The following is a 19,957-nucleotide window of genomic DNA, read 5'->3' as shown; positions in this document are numbered from 1 at the left end:
TCAAACACAGAGAAACCAGCCTTTCCCCTGGTCGGAGAGGGCAGTCTTACCTGATGTATTCAAGGTCTGCTCACCTGGAAACCAGTGATGTTCAAAGTGTGGTCCACAGCTTGCTGCTGGCCTAGGGAGCTCACACCAGAGGGTAAAGCAAAGACAACATAAAGCACATGTGTAATTCAGCTGGATGTGTGTGTGCATACGTGCGTATACGTATGCGTGTGCATGTGTAAAATTTTTTTTTTTAAATTTTTATTTATTTATGATAGTCACAGAGAGAGAGAGAGAGAGGGGCAGAGACACAGGCAGAGGGAGAAGCAGGCTCCATGCACCGGGAGCCTGATGCGGGATTCGATCCCGGGTCTCCAGGATCGTGCCCTGGGCCAAAGGCAGGCGCCAAACCGCTGCGCCACTCAGGGATCCCGCATGTGTAAATTTTTAGAGTAAGACTTCGTCGATGAAGGAGGCCACACTGATGGAGGTTCTGCTGCAGGTGTGGAATCTCACTGCAGACAGCTCTCTGGATAGCACGGCTCCACACCACCCGTCTTCTGGTTCCCAGTGTGAGCCAGGAGGTGCCGCTGTGAGGCTTCGAGCCACGGTCCTCCGTTTATTGGCCTCTGGGAGCCTCCCACGGGGTCTCCCTGCCTCCAGGTGCGCCTGTCTCCAAGCTAGCCCACCCTCCAGCCTGCAGCAACTGCAATGAGTGTTCCAAAATGCACCCCTGGTCGTGCCAGTTTCCTCCCAAACGCTTCCCCATGGGTCTGTGACTCTTAGAATAAAGCCCAGGTCTCCCACCTGCCTCGCTTCCATCAAGCTTCGGCCCACTGCCAGGCCTTCCCCCAAGCTGTTGCTCCTGTCTGGAACCTTGTTCTCTTTCCTCTGGCCTGGCTAACTCCTGAGTCTCCGTCCTTCTCCACCAGGAGAGTCATCTTTGAGCCCCTCTTCACCCAAGTGTCACCCAGCTGCCCGGGTTAATTAGGTGGCCTCGGCCGTATGGCAGAGACTGCTTATTATTCTCAAATGTCCTTCCCTTCTTCCTTCTCAGTGGGCTCCCCCGTTTGGGGTAAGCTCATGGCTCCCCAGAATAACCATGGTTCCCAATCTCCCTTGGAGCCAGATGTAGCTGAAATTCTAGTCAATGGGATATAAACAGAAGAGCTTCTGGGAAGTGTTCTTTGAAGGATGAGCACACCCTCTTCCACCTCTCCTCGCCTTCCCGCTAACTGGAAGACGGATGTGATGCCTGGGGCTTGGGCAGCCACCGCTGATCCGGGCGAGTGGAAGTCACGTGCTAAGAGTGGCAGGGCTGCAAGAGAAGAGATGCTTGGCTCTCTCTGACTCTAAAGCTTCCCCATCACTGTAGGCTGCTTATCTTCACTCAGGTTCTTTCTATATGAAAGAGAAGTAAACTTCTACCTTGCAGAAGCCTCCGTGGTTTTCGGGCCTTCTGTTCATCCCCGTCAACCGTCCTTCTAATGGATGCAGGTGCAAGAAGCTGAATATCTGAAAACAAGGAAGACTTTTGGTTATCTCTGTTACCAAGAAATGTGGAAGGAGGGCCGTTTCTGGGTTGCTTTCCCAGCCTCGGTTCTCTCAGCCTACTCCTCATGCTCACAAGAAGGCTCCACCAGCAGCTCCAAACATCGCTCCTTGCATGCCTGCGTCCCAGGTGGAAGGATGGGAATGAGTTGAAAAGGTAAAAGTGATGCTCCTACACACCTGCTCTGTTACCTCGGAGGAAAACCCTCCCCAGAAGCACCAAAGCCATCATCACAGGCCATCTCATGGACCACATCCTCAACTTCAAGGGAGTCTGGGACAGGGAGTCTCTGACTCCTCAGCCTCTGTAGCAGGTGGCAGGTGAAGATGGGAACTGCTGGTGGCCGAAGAAGCTGCAGTGCCTTCCACTTTGCCCTTCCCACATTGGGCTCGACTGCCCGTTGGCTTCTCTCCAGAGCAGGAGCTCCGTGAGGACAGCGATTGCTTCCGGGAGATGCAAAAGCAGAGCATCAGGAGAGCATATCCTGGGTTCACATCCCGACTCTGCTCCTCCGCCATGGCCCAATAAACATATTTGTGCTTCATTATGGAAAAGGGGATAATCATTCCTACCTGGCTCAGGAGGCTCTTTGAGGATTAAATGAATTCATATGCACAGAACACTTAGAATGCTGGTTCTCAAACTTGGCTGTGCGCCGGAACCATGTGGGCAATTAAGAAATTAATGGTGCCTGGGGCCCCCCCAGCAGAGACTCAGCTCTAATCTGGTCTGGGGTGTGGCTTGTGCACTGGGATTTCCAAAGCTCCCTCATCGATAATAATGTGCAACCCAAACCGGTGCCTGGCCCGGAATAAGGTTCTGACTAATGTAAGCTCTGATTAGTTTGTCCATCACTGTGGCCCCAGTTTCCAGCCTAAGGGCCCGCACCCGGCAGGGCCCCCAGTGATCGTTTATATTTTTTTATTTTTTAAATTTTTTTTGTGATTGTTTATTGAAAGAATGAACGAGAGTCTTGGGGCCTCAAAAGGTGGCTGAGGTCATTTGGTCCAGCCCTCTGGCCCTGGGATTGTTCTCTGCCCTTTGTGTCCCAGACTCTGTGTAACATCTCCCTCTCTCCAGGGCTCCAGGGCTGCCCTTCCAAGACTGGCTGCCAAGGGTCTGCACCGCCAGCCCAGCCTGGTGTCCTCCCTCATCCACAGTCCGCAGAGAGGGTGGACCCCCACCCCCCAAGGGGAAGACCGGCAGAACCTGCACAGAAGCTTTGTGACTGGGCTGCCTGACCCTCCCATCCCTCCGGTCCCTCATGTGGCCACCAGCTTTGCTCCCAGCTGTCCCACCCCCTGGGGGTGCGTCATGGGCCTTAAAGGGGGCGCTGCCCTTTTTGGGGGTGCCATCCTGGCTGGGTAGTATGGGTTTCTGCTGTAAACACGGCCCATCTGGGAGAAGCCCAGGTGCCACATTTTGAACAGCTCTGAAACTTAAAGCTCAGAAGGCTTTGAAATGCAAATATTTTGAAGGAAACATAAGGTAAACATGAGTGCTTATTTCCCCCTGATGAAAACAATATGCTGTTTGCTCTGAAATGTAAATAGGGCCTAGCTCGCTTTTAAAGAAAGCCATGGCTCATATTTTTAGGTCCAGGGTAATAACATTCCTAAAAATATGTGCATCCGGCAGCCTCCCCACCCCGCCTGTATCCACACTCCCTTTTGACTGGATGCCCCTCATTCCAGGCATTGCTATCTTCTACCCTCAGTGTTCCAAGCCACCTCCCCTCCTTCCAATCTGGAATGCCACACTCCCACTTCTCAATCCTCATCTAATTTTTCCAGTCCTCTCTGAGCACTGGGGAGTTCCTTTTGGACAGAAATGGGGGGAAAAATCTGTAGCCAAAGGCGTTTCACTGACTTGAAAGAGATTTTATGGTGCATTGAGTTCTAATCAACTTTAATAAGTATTGAACGCAGGAAGAAGACTTTGCCCCCCAGCCCCGAGACCAGCCAAGCGTGCTCACGGCCCCCTGTTGGCCAAGGGAGAAAGGACCGCTGCTGGGGGCCCGCGGCCCGGGTGGGTGCAGCGAGTGACAGCTGCAGAGAAACGAATAATTAGCGATTTCAACCCCTGATAATGAGTAGCTCCATGATCCTTCTTGCAGCCATTAGGAGCATCTATCTTATTAATGATCCCGCCAGACAGCCGCAGGCCCAGGCGCCCGGCTCCGCTCCGATGGGGCTCCCGCGCCTCGTCTGTGCACCGAAGGGCAGACACGGAGGGGGTCGTTTCACCCTGCTTGGCTTTCCGAGAGGGCAGCTCCCCTGGGGCCGGTCTGGGGGCCTCCGCCCACACCCCTGCTTCATTCACCCCAGCACACCTCCTCCATCCAGCAGAGGGAAGCGGTACACACGCCCTTTGCCGTGCGGACCGGCAGCACACCTTTCCCCCGTGCACACGTCTGCCGGGGCGGGGTGGGGGGCGCGCAGGGCCTTCCCGAAGGTTCCACAGCTACCAAGGGCTGGTGCCGGGCTGGGGATACCTGGCTTTCTGACAGGTGCTGTCTTATGAATGAATTCGGGGAGACAGCCGTCCTTCCGGGCTGGGTTTTCTCAAAGGCGGTGCCCAAGCCAGCGGTTGTGGACTGACTGTCCACTGGCTGCATCTGGCTCCTAAAGAGGAGTCTGCTGGACCTGCACACGTCTTAATAATTGGAAAACAGCCACATAAAATCGCAGATTGACTGAAAACTCGGGAGAGTTGGACACATTACATTTGTCGTCTCCCGTGGCTAGAGCTCAGGGCACCTGGGCTTTTGAGACCGTTCCCCACAGGCCAGACCGCTCCCTTTAGTCCGTGTCTTGCCCGATGTGCTCGTGTATATTACCTGTCTGTCCCGGTGTTTGAATTTGAGTGAGTCCTTTGGATCTGTGACTTTCAAACCTTACTTTATCAATAGATTCCTTCTCTCAAACTCTACAGCAGGTGAGAGGGACCATCATGGTTAAGGTTGGCGTGGACAAGGCACCCCACTCCCTTGCACCCTACCTTTCCTCTTAGTAGGCCTCTGAAGTCTGTAGAAAGCCTAGCTCCCACAGAACATTGGTTTGCAAATGATTTTAATTAAGAACAAATATGTGGCAACATCCTAAGGGTCGGTGGAATTTAACAGAAGATGCCCTGCCTGTAGCCAGCGCCGTGGAGATCAGGGCACTGCAGAGTGTGGGGCGCCTGGTGGCTCAGTCAGTGAAGCGTCTGCCTTCAGCTCAGGTCAGGATCCCAGATCAGGTCCTGGGACCTGAGCCCCACGTTGGGCTCCCTGCTCAGCAGCGAGTCTGCTTCTCCGTCTCCCTCTCCCGCTCCCCCCTTGCTTGTGCTTTCTCTCTCTCATATAAATTTTTAAAAATCTTTTTAAAAAAGTAGCAGTGTTTGAGAAGCTTCGGGAGGACAACGGACTGGCTCATGCTTGCATAGAAAATTAATATCTTATCTTTTGCCCTCTGACTGATGATGGAGCTGTAGAACTTCCCCCAAAAGTCTATGCAGACGTCAGCTCATACTAAATCCTGGAGGAAAAGGTGGGAGAATAGGATCCTATGAAAAGAAATGCATTTCCCTGACTCCAGTTAAGTTTCAGGAGAGCAAGTATGCGAGTCACGATGTGTAAGGTAGCAGCATCCAGGTGGCCAAAGTGTGGGTAAGAGAAGTCAGCAGGGGCACATAGAGATCAGGTGTCTGGGGGATAGGCAGGCTGGGGCAGGTGGAGGGCAGGCCAGGGGACATACCAGGAATTAGGGTGCCTGGTGTGGCATAAGCATGTGATTAAGGAGCATGGGGAGGTAAGGTGAGGGCTGAGTCTGGTACCTGACTCTGGAGGGCCTGGAGATCCCTGTAGGGCTGGTAGGAGTGGGAGCCTCTGCTTGGGGCAGCCTGGTCACGGCAGGACAAGGGGTCCCTCTCCAGGTGTACACCCTGGCACCGTCACCTGCCCGTTCCTACTGACCGAGCAGTCAGCCGAGGCCAGAGAAATGGAAGGCTTCTAAGCACACGGCAGCATCTGCAGGAGTCTCCTGGTGGGAACAAGGAGAACAGAAACTTCTAGAGCATGGAGGATGCTTAGAAGAAGGGGGCGCCCCAGATGCAGCGAGCAGGGGTTTTCCAGATTTTCTGTTGGGGCTGATACACGTGGCCTCATGGAACTAAACTGTGCCCTTGGAGCTTTGGAGTCTACACGGCTGACCCGGAGCTGATGTTCTGATTGGGCTCTTTCACCACCATTGACGAGGCAGCCGCCAACACCATGCTTTTAGCTTTCATACCCCACGATCCATGTCGACCTGTACCTACTTAGATGAGGACACCGAGGTGGAGAGAAGTGATTTATCCTAGACTTCATCCCTTCTACTGCAGGTTTGGGGTACTTTTTCTTTGGGGGGGGGACAGGGGCAGAGGGTAAGGGAGAGAATCTTAAGCAGACTCCACACCAAGCACAGAGCCTAACACGGAGCTCAGTCTCACAACCTTGAGATCATGACCTGAGCTGGAATCAAGAGTCGGATGCTTAATTGACTGAGCCACCCAGGCGCCCCGGGTTTAGGGTGATTTTGAATATAATCAGCTAATTCTGTTATCAGATACTGAATAGACAGGGAGACCTGAAGGCTTTGCAAGGGACTCCTTAGAAATCTTTCTTCTGATTCAGTTTTTGGACTATAGTGGACAATGCTACTTTCCAGTGTCTGTTCCCCACATTTGGGACATTCCCCTTTTCATAAACATTCTCTACCTTCCAGAAGTTTCTACTCTCCTTGCTCCCCACTAGACTCCTGCCATTGCTGCCATGTTTTTGGAGACCTCCATTTCTCAGGCCTGGGCACTGCATGCCTGCTGGGCCTATTAGAATCCCTGCCTGGGATTTTTCAAGACGGCAGTGAAGGGGAGTCTCCAGGCTCCCTCCACAGTGCAGACTCTAGGGTGGTAAAAGCCAGGGGTACTTGGCCTCTGGGCTTTGCACCACGGGGAGGAGTTGGCCTGTAAGGAGAGAGAATAAAGCCCCGTATGAAGAGAAGCAGAGATGAGAGATAGGCAGAGAAGGTTCTGGCCCAGTTCTGGTTCCTATTGTTCTAAGGTCCAGCCGTTCCTGCCTTTCCTCAGTTTGCTCATCTCATCTTTTGGATTCTGTGAAGGAGTTAATTCCCCTTCTGGCCTCAGCTAGTGTGACTTGGGTTTCTGTTGCTTGCAGCATGAGTCCTGACTGACACCGCACATGAGGGAGCATTTGCCATTCGTACAGGCATGAAATATTTACAGAGCTCGTCCTATGTGCGTGGCATTCCTCACAGCTGCAAGGGCGTGGGTCGGGCGGCAGGCAGGCTTATTCAGAGATTTGGGGGGTGCGGACAGGACCCCGGAGAGGACGAATTTGTATGAGCCCATCATAGACGCTCAGAGATGTGAAGAGACTCCCAGATGTCACCTGGCTCTGTGGCGGGGATTGGATTCATGACCCTGCAAGCCAATTGTGATCCTAACATCTCCGTCTTCACCTTGGCAAGTGAGCTTGGATATCCCCCAGTCCCAGGGAAAGAACTTCCTGACCCCTTGAGCCAGAGCAAGGTCAGCTGCCTCTGTGATCCCAGACGAGTCCCAAGTGCCAAGTACAGCGCCTGTTACATAGGAGCCACTTTCCGTAATGTGAGCTGAATGAACGTGCACACGAGCGTGCAACCTCTCTGAGCTCACCCTTTGCTCAAAGCTGCGGGGGACGGTGCACCTCTCAGAGGTCTCCTGGCTCTTGTGGCTTCAGCACTCTGCTCGGTTCCCAAAGCTTCCCCTGCTCCCCCAGCCCTGTACACACCCAGGAGGAGGGTGAAGGCCCCGAGTCGCCCTTGGGACCCAGCAAACTCCTGCTCAACCTTCAGGTCGAGCCTCTGCTGCTATCTTACTCAGGCTCTCCAGCCTCCCCCCTGGACTATTCCCCCCCCCCCCCACCTCCAGCCAGGAATCCACTCTGCACCCCCACCCCCATCCCTGCACATGTATATGCAAAACCCGAGCTGCCTTGGCACTCCCCGTCTTAGAGGCGCTCAGCAAATGTTTGCTGAGCGAATGTGGAGTGGAGGAGATTAACCAGATACACTTATCTGGCTCTAGTCTCAGGGAGAGGATTCGCTTTGAAAGAGCTCAGCAGCTCTCAGGAGGGAGGACCCCTCAGGGACGGGAGTGAAGGGCCCAGGGCACCAGGCACGCAGGGCAGGCATGCCACTCAGAGGCTCGCCAAGGCTTCCCAGAGGGAGCGACATTTGTAGCGGGCGGGCAGGGGCCTGGATTAGAGCGTACCTGGTCAAGAAGCAGGTGTATCTGTCAGGATGCTTCCAGAATTACAAGTGATGGAAAAAAGTTTGTTATCTCCAATGGAGGCGGTTCAGACTTCAGGGCAGGTTGCTTCGGCAGCTCTGTGGGGTCAGCCGGGACTCAGGTGGTGTCCTTTCCTCTCCGCTCTGCCCTCCACTGCCTTGGCTTCATCCTACAGTCAAAAGAGGACTGTCAGCAACCCTGGGGGCTTTGCGTGTCTTTGTTCTTGTCTTGCCGGAGAGGGAGAAAGTACTCCCCTGGCATGGGTTGAAATTGGGTTGGGGCAGCTCTAGAGAAGAACCTGCCCCAGACTCTGAAGCCCGCACGGTGATCCCCTGTGTTGGGTGGCTGAGATCACCAGGACCCGTCTTGGGGACGATGGGATCAACCTCCCTGGAGCCCATGGGCTTTGTGAGGGAGGGTGCCAGCCCCAAGGTGAGGCTAGCAGTGATGGGGGATGGGTTGGCAAGGAAGAGGGCTCTGGGGCAGGGGTGTGGGGAGATCAGGGAAGATGCCTGCTGGGAATTTCTGGTGAGTAACAGTCGTTGTCAAGTTGTGATGTCGGGAACGGGGCATCCTGCATTTGGGGGATGGCAGGAGCCAGGTGGGTAGGTGGGGGCAGCAGGGGAAGGGGCTGAGAGGACCTGCTGGCAGAGTCTTGGATGCTGTGCTGGGGCATGGGCTCTCTCCAGGGGACTGGGTTTCTGTTAACAAGAGAAGGAAATGGGAAGTGTGCTGGGCAGGCCCGTGCCGTCCGCCCTCCCCGAATGATGCTATTCCTGGAATCACCATCTGTGCTGGACTGGGTTCCATCAGCTTGGCCGAGGAGGGGGACCTGCATTTCCCAGAATCCCCTTCTCCGTGGGGTTCTGAGTTAGGGTTGGCCAAACGTAGGACTGGGTGAAATCTGGAAGCAAAGAAGCATTCCCCATTCTCAGAAGGTTGCAGTGATCAGATGTGATGATAGACAGACCAGAGGTACCCAGCAGGCTCCAGATTCCGGTTCATTTGTCCCACTCTGGCCTTGACAGTAAGACCAGTGGCAGCCCCAAGCCTCCCACCAGGTGCAGCATCCACACAACGCTTCCTGAGCTCCCCCTTCAGTGGCCAGATGCACTGGGCTTCCCTGCCCGCGTCCCGCCGCCCACCTGTGCTGCTGCTTTGGGCTGTTGGGGTCCTCCTCTGGCCCTCTCGCACACTTCTCCCTATCTGGCCCCATGCACAACGGGGTAGGCTCCTCCATGGGGCTGAGAGAACAGGACTTGTTGCAGGGTGTTGGGGGATCCCATGCGTTAATGCGTCAGTGCACTCAGGACCCTGCCCAGCACAGAGTAGGAGGTATGAAGTGTGAGCAGTCGTCTGAACACCTATTCGCCCTGTTTCATGCACAGCCAGGTGTCTGCGCAGGTGTGAACTCATCTCGTCCCCCGCCCAGCCCCCCAATCCTGTGAGAGCGGTACTGCAATTAACCCCATTTACAGAGTCACAGACAGGCGATTAGGTTGGAACATATAAAATTGCTAGTTTTGTAGGTCAGACGTAGCTCTGTATCCGTGGGTGCATGTGGCTCCCAGCCTGTAAAGAGCTGGGCAACCTGCCTAAGCTACGCAGCCCCTGTGCTTGCTGAGCGCCTACTGTGTGCCAGAGAACGTGCATCCTGTCATAGCAGCGCTGTTTGTGCTACAAATGCTGGTGCACGTGGAAGATGGGAACCCGGGGCTATTTAAAATGCCTCATCTCCCTCTTCAGTATCCAGCACAGACACCCCCGCCTCCGTGAAATCTTCTTCTTTGACTTCTTCAGCAAAGGAAGCAGCCTGTGTAAGGGCAGAGAGGCAGGAAAGGACCCTACTCGCCTGGAGACTGTGAGGCTGGCGCATCAGATGCACCTGTGGGAGAGGCAGGAAGGGGACTTGAGTGGCAAGGAGTAGGCCTCAGAGGTGCAGGGGATTTGGATCCACTGTTGCCATGAGAATGAGGCCCCCGGGCCAGCTGTGCACACCCCTGAGTTCTCCCTGAATCTGCTGTCTCTATCTCTGCCTGCGCATGGGCCTGCTGGGAGGGTGTGCTTTGGTGAGGGTACGTCACGGGGACCTGAAACGGCCCCTCTCGCAGGAGGCAGGAGGGCTTCTGAGCCTGGTTGGCATCACAACAGCCACCTCCCTGCTCATGCCCACAGGCCCCTTAAGAGCCATCGAGGCCCCTGATCTCTGCTCCAGGAGTCTCGGGCTGTCCCACCTTGCCCTCTCTTGTCCCGAACCCACAGGCACGGCTTTGGGCCAGCAGGTGCTATCTCAGCACAGGCTGGGTGCTGCCCGACTCGGGCTTCCCTTTGCCTCTCAAAACACCATCCCTGCCCTCGGCATGTCCCGTGTGTCTCTCTCTCTGTCCTGGGCTCCCACCCTGGAGCGGCTCCCTCTTGTCTGCGGTGTGGGATCGGATTAGTGGGTACTGGAAGCAGGCTCTCCCCATGGGCTTCCCCAGGATGGTCTGGGAGGTCTGGGTTGGCTCTTCCTCTTTTGGGTGCTGAAGAGCTCAGACTCTGGGCTTGGCTGCCTTCCAGGAGTCCTGCCCTGCCCGCCCCCCCACCCCCAACCAGCCCCCTACCCTGTGTAATCCCGGCTGGCAGGTTGCACCTACCTCGGAGGCAGTGGACGTGCTACTAAATGCTTGCAGGTGTAGCTCCAACCCAAATGTTGGCACTTTGTTTCCGTTACTGAGCAAGACAGACGGGGAAACGGTGAAAGGCCTAGACGCACCTCACTCGTTCTTCCAAGGCCGGAGTGAGCGCTCTGCTGAATCAGATGGTCGTATTTAAATATAGAAAAAAAAAAAAACAAACCCTTTTATGGGTGCTGACTCACAAAGTGACAGCCGCAGATTGCTGACTCACAAAGTGACAGCCGCAGATTCAGGCACACCTTTGAGCTTTATTTGTATGATTAATATTTTCTCCATCACTTTCTTGGGCCCAGGAAATCAACAAATAAATCGAACTCTTATTTGTAGTCCTTGACTATTTCTGGTGACATCACTAAAAGTAGGGCTGGGAAGAGATGCTTGGCCACTAGCACCTGGTTTTTCCACCGTGCAGAGATCTAATGGATGTGGAAAGCCTCGAACGTGTAGATGACAAGAGAATGCAGCAGGGTAATTGGGAAGTAATGAGTTTTGAGTATACAGTACTTTTGTTTTTAATAGAATTTAATAGTGAATTTATGTAATTTAATTTTTGATAATAGCCGTATTTAACACCCGTACTACAAAATTCCGGAAAATGTAACCAGCTCTTGCGAGCTGATAGGAGCTGGTGCCCGTATGCCACCCCGGGGTTATTGTGGGGAATACATAATTTAAGGTTTTCAGAAGATCCTGGTATGTGGTAAGTACGCAATAAATGTCAGCTAATCTCCTTCTTATTTTTTAATGATCATTCTCAACTGGAACTCGTGCCAGAAGTACGGGGCAGGGGTTAGGTGGATTTTCCACCCTAGGACAGGGGCCTGCTTGTGTTCAGTGCTTTACTCCCCTCCGCATGTTGCACAGAGCCTGCGGCACAGAAGGTGCTGGGCAAATGCTCGCTGCGCTTGTGTTTTTCCTCTGTGAGCTGGATGCAGTGATCATTTCACCTTGGCTGACCTGGGGCCAGCTCTGGATCCAGCCCGGCATCACAAGCTGCAGACGCTGTCAGGGGTGGCTGTTGGCCTTCTCCGGGGCTTGTCTGGAAAATCCCAAGAAGGTGTGCTCGTGGGGAGCCCCTGTTCTTGTGTACTGACCTGAGATAGAAGGCAGATGTTTTCTTCGGGCTCCCTGCCTGTTCACTGCCCCTTAAAGAGACCTGGATGTTCGCAAGATTAGCGGAAGCCCTGCGCTGTTGCCATCGGGTTAGCGCAGAAAGGATGGCTCAGATTTCATCTCTCTGCGGAGGGCGACGGATGTGCCAGCTCTGTGCCGGGAAAGCCACATGCCATGGGGTCTACGTCCTGCCCACATTCTGCTTGGGGAGGGCAGGTGAGGAGGGAGGGGCAGCGACTTTGGGGGAATGCTCCTTCTTTTATCCACATCTATCGAGCATGAAGCACATGCTGGGACTGCGTTAGCTTCTAGGGATATACAGAGGTGCACCGCCTTCACTCCTAGGCAGTGTACATTGTAGTAAAAGGGAATAAAGAGCATAGTGGAAGGCCCTCATCCGGCGTTGTATGCAACACCCCTCGCTCAGTCCCACCCGCGCTGGTGGGGGTGCTGGGAAAGGCTCCGTGCAGGGGCAGTGCTGGGTTTGTGGGCTGCAACATGAGCAGGTGCTCCTCAGGAGGTTAGGGAGCAGAGGGGGCGTGCGGCAGGTGGGGGGTGCAGCCTGGATGGAGGCGAGGCGGTGTGGGGAGGCCCTAGGCGGTGGAAACCGTGCAGAGGGGAAGGGCACAGGGCAGGGCCTCGTGGACGGGCTAGGCAGTGGCAACAGTAAAAGGAGCAGTTCATGAAGAGATGGAAGATGAACGGGCCAGAAGGTAAAGGGAGATGAGACAATGGTGCCTCCCCCAGAGCAGGGCCTAGACCAGGGCTTGGGTGCAGGTGGTTTATTTGCAACGTGATCCCAAAGCTGGAGAGAGCAAAGAGAGAGAGAGAGAGAGAGAGAGAGAGAGAGGAAGCAGGCCAGTAGGAGGCAACTGGACTCAAGCCCATGGGGCCCCCTCAGGAGCTGTGTAGAACATACCTTAGAATTAATTCTCACTCTCAAGGATGGGGTGTTCAGCCACCAGCTCCCATCTTCCACTGGTTGTGGCTGCCCCTGGGGGCATTACCTTCAGGTTTTAGCCAAGCCTGCATTTGAGCTGAGGGACCCGGCCTCAAAGGACAGCTTGAGGCAGAGAGGCAGAGGGTCACCTCAGCACATGGGGTGGAATGCTGGCAGCAGGCATAAAATGGCCCTCCTCCACTGCTCTGAAATCAGGAGGAACAGGGGAGGTGGCATGAAGCACGGGAAGGATTTGCTCGAGGAGCCAGGGGAAGAGCAAGTTTTAAGAAGAGGCAGCTGGTTGGCGGGGTTAGTGGCTGCCGAGGAAAAGTGCAAAGTGTGCCCTGGATAATAATTAGGACCAAGTGGTGAGGTCCAGGCTGGAGAGGAAGGGACAGAGCCAGGTTGCCTGGGAGTGACACATGAGAAGACAGTCAAGAAGCAGGGACAGTGGTGTAAGTGACTTCCCCCTAGATCCTTCGCTGTGGAGGAAGGGAAAGGAATGTGGGATAGCTGGAGGTGGGTGCAGGATTCTGGGAGGACCTGCCGAAGGGTGAGGGTATTCAGAGCCCTGATGAGGATCTTCAGGAGCTTCAGGGTTGTCATTCTAGCTTTTCTTCCCCTCAGACAGGACTTTGTTGGCTTGTGTGGGCTGGGACTGTCTGAGGGACAGAGGAGCTGTTCCTCGTTAGAGCCGGCTCGGGACTGTGGGACGAGCACCAGAGTCAGATGGACCTGGTGGAGAATCCTGGCTCTGCCTCGGTGTGACCCGGGCAAGTGCTCAACCTCTCTGAGCCTCGGTGTCATCATCTGTAAAATGGGGAAACAATACTTCTTTCCCAAGGCAGCTGTGGGCTTTGATGAAAAAAGGTTTGAGGAAGGGTCTGGGTGAAGGCCTCAGCATTGTCTGAGATGTGGCATGGTGGTTAAGAGCATGTGCTCTTTAAAAAAAAAATTGTTTTAAATGATTATTTGAGAGAGAGAGAGCGAGAGAGAGAGCGGCAAGCAGACTCTCTGCTGAGCAGGAAGCCTGATGTGGCGCTCGATTCCAGGACCCAGAGACCATGACCTAAGCCAAAGGTAGATGCTTAACTGACTGAACCATCCAGGTGCCCCAAACACATGTACTCTTGAGCCAGATGCCTGAGTTCTGATTTTGGCTCAGGCTCTGATGGTGATATACGTGGCTCTGATGTTGGCAAGAGTAGGAGTGTGATGAGATGTGAGGCCGCCAGAAGGCTGAGGGTCTTCAGAGGCCAGGACTTGATCCACATCCACCTTGGGCTCTAAGTGCCAGGCCATTCCATTCCCCTCAGTGGCTTGGCTTCTCCTGCCTCTTCCAGGAGGGGGTGCACTGGATCACCCTGATTTTACCACCCAGCTGGTAAATGTGTGCTCCGGTGCTGGCACTCCCTGTCCTTAGCAGGCACTGGGAATGGACACGACACTTTTTCTTGTAAGGCTTGGACATTGTCTCATTAATTGGGTTTTTTTTCACTTTATTATTGGGTTATAAGTTTTTTATGTATTCTGGATACAAGCCTCTTATAAGATACATGATTTGCAAACATTTCCCCCTATTCTATAGGCTGTCTTTTCACTTTCTTGATGGAATCCTTTAAAAACAGAAATGTTTTTAATTTTGATGAAGTTCAATTTTTCTATTTTTTTTCTGTTCTTGCTTGTGCTTTTGGGGTCATAGCTAAGAAACCATTGTGCAATCCAAGACCAGAAAAAATTACTCCTACATTTCTTATAACAATATTATAGTCTTAGTTCTTACATTTGGGATTTTTTGCTTTGCTTTTAGTTAATTTTTGTATGTGGTGTGAGGTAGGGATCCAGTTTCATTCTCCTGCCCATTGTCCCAGCACCATTCATTTTGTTGAAAAGACTATTCTTTCTTCATTGGATTATTTTGGCGCCTTTGTTGAAAATGAATTGACCGTAAGTGTGAGGCTTTATCTTTGGATTTTCAATTGTAGTCCACTGATTTATGTGTTTATCCTTTTACCAATACCATACTGTCTTGATTACTGTAATTTTGAAGTAAGTTTTGAAATCAGGTGTATGTATCCTCCAAATTTATTCTTCTTTTTCCAAGATTATTTTCAGTACTCTGGGTCCCTTGAATTTCCGTATGAATTTTAGGATCAGCCTGCCTATTTCTGCAAAGAAGCCAGGTGGGAACTTGATGGGAATTGCATCAAATCTGTAAGTCAATTTCGGGAGCATTTCCATCTTAACAATATGAAGTCTTCAGATCCATTGATACATGATGTCTTTCCATGTATTTAGAGCTTCAGTTTCCTTCAACAATGTTTTGTAGTTTTCAGGGTATAAGTCTTAACGCTTCTTTTGTTAAATGTATTCCTAAGTATTCTTTTTGACACTATTATAAATGGAATTGTTTTCTTAGTTTCATCTTCAGATCATCATTACGTGGTATTTCTTTGTGGGATTGCATGAGATTGAGACATTAGAATAGTGCTGACGCACTGATTTTGAATGACTCACATTGTTCATATAGACAAAGACTTCCCGAAAAGGATTCGCTTTGTATACATACTAGGCGAATCATAACTCCTTCAGTTCTGAGAAGTTGTTTTATTACAACAGTTTATTTATTTATTAATTCATAGACTTATTGGTTGAGGGCCCCATGGGCCAGACACTGTTCTAGTGGTGAGGGGCATGGCAGTGGACATGGCCAAGTATCTGCTCTAATGGAGCCTGTGTGCTCATGGGGGAGTCCAGACAATAAAGTAAATAGCTAACTAAATACTTAATATAATTTCAGGCAATCACTTTCAAAGAAAGTGTGTTTGAAAGAAAATGAGTTAGCCTTAGGATAGAGAGTTGAGAGGCACAAAGGCAGATTTAATGGGGGTGGCACCGACCTCTAAGGAGGTAACTTGGGGATAGGAAGACATGTGGGGTGAGTGAGCTAGCAGCTGCTGGAGGACAGCAGGTGCCAGGCCTTGGGTGGGAACATATTCCAAGGGTTGGGGTACTATAGGGCGGCCAGTGTGGCTGGAGCAAAAGGGAGCCAAGTGTGGTGGAGAGGCTGAAGAGTTGGGAAGAGGCCAGGCCGGGAGCTAGTGGGCCACACAGAGTCATGTCTTCCATCCTGAGTGTGGTACAAAGTTGCCTGAGGACTCCAAGAGAGGGAGTACAACAGTATGAAGAACTGGAGGGTTAGGAAGTTACCATGAAAGTCAAGGAGCTGAGTAGAGTCTTGCAGGAAGTATGTGCTTGAGCAGAGCAGAGACTCTACGAGAAGGCAAGGCAGGTGGGAAGAGTAGCAGGGAAAAGGCCTCACTGTGTGAACTTATCCAGTCTAGGAAAGTGGGGGTGTGTCGTGGAACAAGACAGAGGAGGAGAGGGAGCCAGCCCAGGACCAGGTTGGCTTTCTTTCTGGTTCTCTCACAGCTGATCCAGAAGGCAGCATCCATTTTAGCCCAGAATGGAAATCAAGGCTTGGGAACCCTAAGATTGAGCTCAGCTCTAATGCCCGACTCGCTGTGTGATTGTGGGCAAGTTGCCCCCTTCCTTTGGGCTTGATGCCGTCATCCATACAAGGGTGGTCTTGGAACAAGAGTAGCTCCAAGTATGTTGGCCCCATGACGCATTATCCTTGGGGGTGGCTTGCAGCACCAAACCCTGGGAGAGGTTCCTAATGATGGGAGATGACGAGTAACTCCTCTGCCAACTGACTTCGCCTGTGGCTGCTCTGAGCTACGATGGTTCGGGTCCAGAGGTTTGGCAGTGAGGAAGTAGAGTGTTGCTATGATAGATCTCCCCTTTTCATCACCATCTCGCTGATGTCATATTCTATGCTCATGAGCTCAGGGCTGCCTTCTCCCTAGACCTCTTTGTTTGTGGACACGGAACTTGCCTCAGAGAAATAACGTACCAGTGGCCCCTGCAGTCAATTACCTGAAGGACTGAAGGAATAAACCACGGGCTTTTGAATAGACCCTGTGCTGGGCCGGGCTTTGTGAGGGTCCAGTCACTAGTGCAGGTGACTGGCTAAAAATGAAAAAGTCATCCCCTCCCTCCCTCCATCACTCCTCCATTCTGTTGGCCTCAGAATGGCAGGTAGCATTGACCTGCCCTGGTGTTCAGCGCCCACCAGCACCACAGGCTCTCTCTGTGTTCTTCCCGCGCTGGGGCCCTTCCCTGCAGCGTGCCCTTCTCCCGTTTCCCATGCCCGAAGCCTGGCTCTCTGTGAGGCCTTCTGCCAACAATGGTGTCTTTCTGGAGGCTTATAAGAAGACATGGTCCATGGGAAGGTCCCAAACAGATGTGAGAAGGAAAAGGGTGAAGAGGCAAAGCACTGTACTTGGGTTTGAAATCTGGCCACGTCTTCACTGAGCCAAGTCACATCAGCTCCCGGGGCTCCCCTACCTGTTGCATGGGGCTGAACCTTTCTCTCTCTCTCTGTTTCTCTCTCTCTCTCTGTCTCTTGTCCTGACTTACTGGGAGGGTTAGATTTCAGGGGTATGGGGTCGAGGCAGTGTGCAAAACTCTGGACCCCACAGCACACGATGGAGACTAGTGCCTGATGCACTGGGCCCTGCTGGCACTTCCTGCAAAAGGAGCACAGATTGCCAGAGCCAGAGAGCTAGGCTGTTGCTGGAGCCCTGATGGGTGGGCCAGCCGCTGAGGATTGAATGAGATGACACGTTGTGCCTCCACTTCCCTGTGGACGCCAGAGGCCTCTGGACCTGGGACCTGCGCTGTTTGTGAAGTGCTGCTTGTCCCCTGTGAGCCTGTTTTGCTTCTCCCAGCACCAGCTCCTCAGGAAATTCCCAGCAGATCCTCAGTGTGAGCTGCAGAGCGATGCCTGCCCAGCTTGGCTGCAAGCAGCCTTCCAGCAAGGGACTCTTGTTCTGAATCCTGAGACTGGCATCGTTGAGGTGCTTTACTTGGCACTTTCAAAGGGGGATGGCAGGGGACAGAGATGGGTGGGGAGTGATGGAGCTGGGGAACACTGTGGAAAGGTTCCGAGGTCCATGAATGCTGCAGCAGACAGTGCAAAAGGAGCCTGCATCTGTCTGCACGGGTCTCTGAAGAGCCTGGCTTGTCAGTCTGCAGGCAGGCTCAGTGCCTTGTTTCTCAAATGGTGTCCCTGGCGCTCACTGGGCTGGGCCCGCGGTGGTCACAGCTGCTGAGATGAACAGAAAGGAAGTTAATAGTCCCTGTGATGTGATGATTTCGAAGGTTCTCGTGTCCTCTTCTTTCATCCATTCATGTGCTCATATGTGGTCACTGAGCACCTGTTCCCTGCCAGCCTCTGGGGTAGCCCCCGAGACTCAGGAAACAACTGGCCTGGCCATGTCTCTCACCTGGGTTACAGCCTAGCAGAGCAAGCCCCAAGGTGAAAGGGGCAGACCCTGGGGCCAGCCCCCCTGGCTCAGCTCTTAGCTCCCCCACTTCCTTGCTTGGGGACTTTGGTTGGGAAACTCTCCCTCTGTCTCAGCGTTCTCATCTGTAAGATGGGGACAATACTAATACCTAACTTATGCAGGTGTCATACAGTTTAGTAGGTTCATCAGTGTAAAGAGCTTGGAACGGGGCCTGGAATCTGGTAAATAAATAACCGAATCATTAATGACATCGCTGTGCTCCTTCTGTCACCCTCTTCTACTCCATTCTCCGCAACACAGCCTTTCCATCTTTCAGGAGATGCGTCTGATTATGGTAAAGTCGTTCAAGGATTCTGCTTGGTTTAAAGTCTCAACTCTTCCATGGCCGGCAGATCCTTTCCTTCCCATCCTTTCCCCTGTGACCTTTCCCATTCCTGAGGCTACTCCTCTCCCTGCCTTCCCGCATCCAAGTGGCCTGCCATTTGCTGAGCTTGCCATGCTTCTCCTGCCCTGCTTCATCCAGGGGACCCTTTCTCTCACCTCCTCACCTCCCTGGAGACACACGTGGGTCCTTCCAGAGGAGGGCCAGGTCTGTGTTGGAGGGTGGAAGCCCCCCGTCATGTCTCCTTCCCTAATCCAAGGCAGCCTCTCCTTCGTCGATGCTCTGCCCACCCTGGGTCTACTATGCTGAGCCGTGTTCTGTAACAATCGTGTATCTTCTATGGAACCCCATCATGTCCCTGGGCCATGTCGAATTCCTCTCTGGGCAGACACACACAGACCCTCAGCAAATAGTTGTTGAATGAACGAATAAACAAGGTGCTTGCAAACACTTGTTGGATTAGAAAGATGCAGGTGACCTCATTTTATCCCTAGCACCACCCCTAAAGCAGATGAGGAGACACATGACGCCAGATGGGACAGACCTGCTGCCTGGCCAGTGTGGGTGACAGCTGGCTGGCCCCAGCGTGGACTGCAAGTAGGGCCCAGATCCATCTGACTCCCGGGACAGTGCGCATTCCTCTCCCCCTTTAGCACAAGATCCTTTGCGTGAAAGGAATAGTTGGTAGGCATGAAAGACTATCTTCTAGAGATGCCCATCACACTATGCCACATGCCACATGTTCTTTGACAGTGTGAGCTTGCCCATCCCACGACAGGAGGTGGATTCCTATCCCCCTTGCTTTGAGTCTGGGCTGGGCTTGGTCTTGCTTGACCCACAGAATGTGGCATTAGTGATGTTCCAAGACTTCTGAGATTAGGCCATGGGAAGCCTGCAGCTTCTCCCTGGCTCCCCCGGCATTCTCTCCTGGGATGCTCTCTCTGGGAAGCCAGTGCCCTGCTATGAGATGGCCATGCACGTGGAGCGGACACGTGTTAGGTGTTCTGGTGGGCAGCCCAGCCACGTGAGGGAACCATCTGGGACGTCCAGAGCAGCCAAACCTTCAGAGGACTCCAGTCCCCAAGGACAGCTGATGACAGTCCCATCTGGGACGGGGAGTGCAAACTGCCCAGCTGAGCCCGGTCAATCCACAGAAGCATGAGAGGTGACGATAAATGTTTAAGTCCCTGAGATCTGGGGTGGCAGGACAGTGGAGCCTAGGACCGCTGAGCTCCGTCTCTGAGAGCGACTCCAGAGGGCCGTGGGCTGTGATTTCTCAGGAGGTGGAGGCAGGGACGGGGGTGGGGTGGGTAGGGGGGTGGTGGGGGGGTGGGGAGGGCAGGAGGTGCCAAGTCTTCCAAGGCCTCCGTAGCCTCTGGGATGCTTTCTGAGGTTTATAGGCTGCCCTGGGGCAAAGGTAGAGGGAGGGTTTGGAGAGTTGAACAGTCCAATCACCTTAGGCTGCAGGCAATAACCAAGGTTCGGGTGCACAGGTGTAATGCCTTTACCCACATCCCGCCCGGGTCCATTCTCTGGCCACTCCGCCAGGAAAATGGCCCAATGCTCGCTCTGTGCAAGAAGGAAGGGGAGCGGTGATGGAATGCCCAGCTGGTGCCAGGGCAG

General features: G+C 53.2%; 1 long non-coding RNA gene across 1 annotated transcript; it reads right to left on the bottom strand.

Moving 5' to 3' along the window:
* Positions 1-297: 297 nt before the first annotated feature.
* Positions 298-10,615, bottom strand: LOC121488111. Its single transcript, XR_005986979.1, has 4 exons — positions 10,486-10,615; positions 7,832-8,018; positions 1,417-1,503; positions 298-1,306 (listed from the first exon to the last, which is right to left on the bottom strand). It is a non-coding gene; the product is annotated as an uncharacterized LOC121488111 (long non-coding RNA).
* Between the last annotated feature and the right edge of the window lie 9,342 nt (positions 10,616-19,957).

Source organism: Vulpes lagopus, chromosome 3 (genome assembly GCF_018345385.1).
Source record: "Vulpes lagopus strain Blue_001 chromosome 3, ASM1834538v1, whole genome shotgun sequence".
Classification (NCBI taxonomy): Eukaryota; Metazoa; Chordata; class Mammalia; order Carnivora; family Canidae; genus Vulpes; species Vulpes lagopus.
The sequence above is the reverse complement of the archived record's forward strand: the minus strand, read 5'-3'. Positions and strand labels throughout refer to the sequence as shown.